At 37.9% G+C, this 5,972-nt stretch overlaps 2 long non-coding RNA genes across 2 annotated transcripts in view; both read left to right on the top strand.

The window, feature by feature from the left end:
* Nucleotides 1-5,972, top strand: part of LOC115944782 (uncharacterized) — a 157,916-nt gene that overhangs the window by 69,230 nt on the left and 82,714 nt on the right. The gene's annotated exons all lie outside the window — the stretch shown is intronic.
* Nucleotides 4,057-5,972, top strand: part of LOC145720938 (uncharacterized) — a 7,146-nt gene continuing 5,230 nt past the window's right edge. The window contains exon 1 of the long non-coding RNA XR_014144292.1: nt 4,057-4,775. This is a non-coding gene — a long non-coding RNA (uncharacterized LOC145720938). The remainder of the gene's footprint in view (nt 4,776-5,972) is intronic.

Here is a 5,972-nt window from a genome sequence, read left to right as displayed (position 1 = left end):
AAAGTAAATATTTTGTGCCAGAAAGCTGGATCAGGTTGAAAAAATTCTAGAATTTTGCTTCTGCAAAGATAGAACATTCTTTGGAAATTATGGCATTATTGGAAAAGAGAATGAGTTATTTGAAGAGACATATGAAGACCATCTCAGAGTTAGAAGTAGATACAAGAAATTTTCTGATAGCTCTTTTTATTTCCTTTTAAAAATCGAATATATTTGACATAAAACTTTGTGTAAATTTAAGGTGTATCTTTTTCTTTCATTTTTCTCCTTCCTTCCTTCCTTTTTTTTTTTTGCTATGAGTAAGGAAAAGGATTTATGAAAGTCTTCAGGGGAATTTAAAACACCAAACCATGGCAAACAATGTGTAAGGAAGAAAGTGAGATTTGTTCCCAGAGAAACTGTGTAGAAGGTAAGCCCTTGAAGAATGAAGGAGGGAAATGAATGCCCACACTCTTATAAGATGCAAGCAGATATTTTAAGACCGGATGCTACTTTAGGTCCCCGGGGGGTAGACATCAGCAGAACACATGTCACAAAAGGGCTCTGGCTTCAGGCTGTATTTGCTACATAGGTCTGGAAGATAAAACCAGAATTAGATCATCTAGTCATTTCTGAATAAGAATTTTAGCAAGCAAATTATTCTATTAAATTTCATCACATATTTACTTGTTTGATTTCTGAAAATAAGTGCAGAATGAATAAACAGTATTTTTAAAGTTGATATTACATTTTCCTCAAACATTTTTTTCTAGAAAAAACACAGCTAGTACATAATCTTGACTCTCATTTAGGCTTCTTGGGGAAGGCTGGTTTATTTCAGGCATTCATTAACTCACTCAGTCATCAATCATTTATTGAGCACTAATGAGCCAGACGCTATTCGAGGCCTTGAGGATAGAGATTTGAGTCAGTTACAGTCTTTATCACCACCCTTTGACTCCAGAGTGGGAATGTAAAGGGGACCACTGTGTGAGGAACCCAGTGTTTAGGTACTATGCTAGAGGTGAGTGTGAAGAAAAAAGGGGAAAGGTGAATCCATTCTATCTTGGCAGCTCCCCGCCCCCCCCCCCCCAGGCCCTGTTGCAGGCACAGTGCTTGAGAAGGAAACCAAATGCTACTCTAACAAATCCTATAAACCCAAACCCATGCAAACACAAGGAAGCCATGCTGAAGTGCTTGCTCCCCTTTATACCTGCTCTCTCATTCTCCCTCCTCCCCTCTCATTCTGCAGCTTACCCTCACAGCAGAGGTCAGGGGTTTCAAATTTTGAAGTATTAACACAATCAAGCAATTTCTTTCTCAAGGGAGTGTCTTTAGATTCCATGATCAGAGAATGAAAAGTAATGAGGATTCTTGGATTTAAGATAGGCTGGGTGTTGAGGGATGGGGTGGGGAGAAGGTGTGCAGGAAAGACAGCAATGACAAGGGGTAAGTCCAAAAGGGTCTGTATTTCCAGGCTTGGTGAGTGGGAATGGTGGAAATTGACAAACACATGAGTAGAACAGTCATTAAACACAGATGTCAGTAGCCAGATGGTGTAGGTTCAAATCCTGCATGACTTACTTAACCCCTTTGTACTTCTGTTTCCTTACCTGAAGGTGGGGAGGGTAATTGTTGTACCCATATTGTGTGAGGATTGTATGATTTCATATGTCTGAGATCCTTAGAACAGTGCAGGGCACATCATCAGTGCTGCATAATTAAGTGTTGGCAGTTGTTAGATTTATATATTGAACATCTTGTGGGTGCAAGATACTGTACTAAATACTAGGAACAGTAAGAGATCTTCCAGGTAGCGTTCCTTCCACAATATTCATCAGCAAGTACTTCTAACTCCTCTTCACCTGAACATTTTTTATAATCCCATTTTGTGCTATCCCTTTAAGGAAATAATCCATCCTTTCTCCATATACCTTTTCATATAGATCAGCATTTTCTTTTGGTTCCATATCAGGCTGTTCATTGAACAGGGAAGTATTGTAACTCTATGAAAACTTTGACTTGGAGTGGAAACATCATCTAAGGCAATGGTGTCTGGATAATGAAGAACCTGATATACTTTGCTGAGAAGGGAGTGAAGTATTTGTATGCTATTTTTTTTAAAGATTTTATTTATTTATTTGACAGAGAGAGACACAGCGAGAGAGGGAACACAAGCAGGGGGAGTGGGAGAGGGAGAAGCAGGCTCCCCACCAAGCAGGGAGCCCGATGTGGGGCTTGACCCCAGGACCCTGAGATCATGACCTGAGCCAAAGGCAGATGCTTAACGACTGAGCCACCCAGGCACCCCTGTATGCTATTTTCTAATAGCAATATATTCAGATCTCTGAGGGTCTTTAATTATGATTGGCACTGCTAAAACTATTGGAAGCATGCTGCCTACATAAAAACAGCCATTTAGCCTCTAATATGAACAGACCAGCCTTGATGTAGCATTAAAAAATTCAGCTACTTTAATCGAACATACCGTTAAAAAATGAGAAAATGTTGACAATTTAGTCAAAAAAGAGTGGTCACTCATCACTTCTTTGAATTTATAAACTGGGGTTGCAAGTTCAGGACTGTTGACCAGCCAAGTAGTTCTAGGTGTGGGTCTGTGGGCCCATCAATTACCTTCTTTTTCTTCAGTAGTAAAAAAATCAAAAAGGTAAAATCATCATGTTTCTACTGTTTAGGAATACCATGAGGTTAGAGAAGTTAGAGAATCTTTTTGAAACTCGGAGACCTCAAGTGTCAATAAGTTTCAAAATAAAAACTTTCATATTTGAGTTAGTAACAAAAACTGTGCTCATAGTATACTGAAAACTTTACTTTTAGATGTACGTCAGGTAAAGCCAGAATCAAGAAAATAGTTTCAGCTTCAAATAAAAATGGATACTTTTTAGAAGTTCAAAAATAGAAATTTTGACTGGTCTAGATTCCAAATTAGTAGCTGAAAAGATGTTTGGGAATCTGACAGTCGAGCAGTGGTTACATTTTAAAAGATTTCATATTATCGAGAAGCTGTAAAAAGAGAAACAGCTACACAAAATCTTCCTATGGCTCTTTTGATCTCACAAAAAGAAATCCAGAATATTTCCTTTTGTCACGTTTAGCTTTAGGATGCAGTCTTTAAGAAATTTGGTATATGCACTAGGAAATTTCACTGTCTTTTCCCATCACCGAACTCTCCTTGCTTCATATAAAGACTTTCAGTGGGGTTAGTTTCAAAATTAATCCAGGCATTTGAGGGCGGTTGGGCCCTCCGCGCTTGAATAATTAAGTGAGTACCATTAAAGAAAAGGCTACACATTAGTAACTTAGAAGAATCAGAGTGGATGAACCACTTTTCAGAACCTGCATGACAATTTTGAAAATTAAACCCAGTTAATAGAAAAAAATGCTAAATCAATGGCCATAAAATTTAATGGGTTTATAGCAGCCTTAACACAGTAGGACTGAATTATCATGTTAATTTAATTTCCATTTCTAAATGAACCAGAAGGCACAATAAAGGTCAATTAACCAGCTACCTTCCCTGTCTTCTTTTTCTTTTACTGCTGGTTTTAAATCACATTCAGCCCCAAAGCACTCACACTGCTTCTGGAAACTCATTAGTTTTTCTTGAAATTAAAACAAAAAAAGAAAAAAAAAGAAGAAACAAAAACTAACAACTAACCATGTGCTGAGAACAACCACTGAGAATGTGCCACAATTATGGGGATATATGTATTCATTGAAAAAGCTTTACTCTTGTCACATTGAGGCTACAAACAGTCACACCAAGCCTAGGGAAACATACAAGTTAAAGGTCTCAATTATAGTGTTTACCAAGTGTTCATCTACAGTGAAAAAGCTGTGTGTGCTACTCTTAACATTTATGAGGCCAATAAGGAAAGAAACTCCATCTGTGTAATGTGGGTCTGTTGTTAGTACAGTGAGAAGCTCAAGCTTTGCACAGCCTGCATTTTTCACATTGAAATGTGTCACTTTATATTAATAGGCCTTTATTATTTTTTTTATTTAATAAAAAGAGAAAAAAAAGGAGTCCATTTCCTCCTCTTCACCTGCAAGAAAATTCAGTCCTTGTTTTTGGTGTAATTATTTGTGGTGTATTACCTGTAATTTGATACAGTGTGGATCAAAAGCTTCAAACATTCTGGTGTTTTGAGAGATTAAAAACAACATCATGGGCACTAGATTGGTGAACAAAATATATTTTTATTTTTCACAATCTTTATAGTCACTAATACTGGTTTCTAACCCCAATGTTTGCCAGAATTGAAACAGTGATGTGTAAATATTGCAAAATGATCATACTTTTCATTCCAATAGGAACATCTTTAAAATAAAATAAATATTTGTTGTAAAGTATCGGGTAGCTTTCAGTGAACGTTAGCCTTCTTTCCATTCTACCTCTTCAGTATAAAGTAGAAAATTGAAATATTCATTATTTAAAGTTTAGTTGTTTGGAATTATTTCTTAGGATTATAGAACTTTAAGACAACAATGACTTCCATACCTTTGCTTATCAAATTCTTATGTCAAAGATACTGAATTTAAGTATAATTTATTTTTTATTATTTTTTTAAAGATTTATTTATTTATTTGAGAGAGAGCGAGAGCACTTGCACTTGTGCCCAGGGCAGGAGGAGCAGAGGGAGAGGGAAAGAGAGAATCTCAAGCAGACTCTCCAATGAGCACGGGAGCCCGAGCTCAATCTCACAACCCTGAGATCATGACCTGAGCCAAAATCAAGAGTCAGATGCTTAACTGACTGAGCCACCCAGGCGCCCGTAAGTATAATTTAGATCAGGAATGTAAGAGTTTTAGTTTATGGCTAACATCTATTTTTTTTCAAATAAAAACATTTAGTTCACCTTTCATTTAATAAAACCTGCCCCGTTGCCTCCCCTTCACACCAAAGATCAGTCGATCTCTATTTGTCTACCTGTCTGTCCATGTTTATCATCTAGCTATCATTTCTAGAACCTGTAAGTAGGATTTAATGATCTCACAACAATTTCTGGACTAAAGTGAAACACATTGCATGCAGAATGTTGATGTAGGAGTATATGTTCACAATGTACAGATTTGACAAATAATATATATGCCTAGATGTGACTGGTTTTGAGAGGCATCTTTTTTTTTTTTCCTCTCTGAAAACTTGTAGGCTAGCAACAGAATCCAACCTTTTAATTGGAACCTGCTTAATCCACTTTTAGAGTTCCTCTAATAGAAGAGAAAAAAAGATTGAAGTTTTGCACCTGAAATTCTTTAAACTTTAAATACATTTAAATGATTTTGTTAATTACATATGTATAATAAGTAGTGCTTTTATGAGATGGAGGGATTTCTTGTGCTGTTTTACTCCTAGTCTTTCTTCAGATTGACATTGGGGTTCACCTGTAAAACACCCATTCGGTCCTCTGTGCAAGGTAGCTCTGCAGTGAATACTCTCTTCCCCTCTGCTCTCCTCTTGCCCTCTATTCCCTCAGAGCTCTCAGTGAGCTCCGGAATGCGGCCCTAGGAGCAAGTGAGAGCCGAGTGCCTGCGGTGGCCCCCTGCCACTTGCTGTTTTCTACGATTGATGAGGATGCCCTATTACAGTGGAGTCTCAAAAATTATTGCTGATTAACTGAACGATATCATATCCTATGATGTAATGACCCTGCCCTGCCCCACCTTGCTTTGAGACTGCAGGGGCTGCCTTTAACCATTAGGGACTGTGTCATGAATTATATCACGGAACTGTTGATGTGATTTAGTTGTTGGAGTCACGGAAGTCACTAGACTGGGACTGACCATGTGCAGACGGGATGTAGAGGAAGCAGTGTAGGTACATGGTAGGATAATAGGAAAAGAAAGAAGAAAGATGGCAGCAAGAGGAAGGGTGTAAGAAGAGAACAGGAAAAAGTGTGGCAAGGCATGCCCTTCATGACCACGTTCACAAGGCAGGATTCCCATTCCCGCATTTGCACAGCTGTGGGGGG

This window comes from Leptonychotes weddellii, chromosome 4 (genome assembly GCF_054177405.1).
Source record: "Leptonychotes weddellii isolate Sample4059 chromosome 4, ASM5417740v2, whole genome shotgun sequence".
Taxonomy (NCBI): Eukaryota; Metazoa; Chordata; class Mammalia; order Carnivora; family Phocidae; genus Leptonychotes; species Leptonychotes weddellii.
This window is presented reverse-complemented; position numbering and strand designations above follow the sequence as displayed.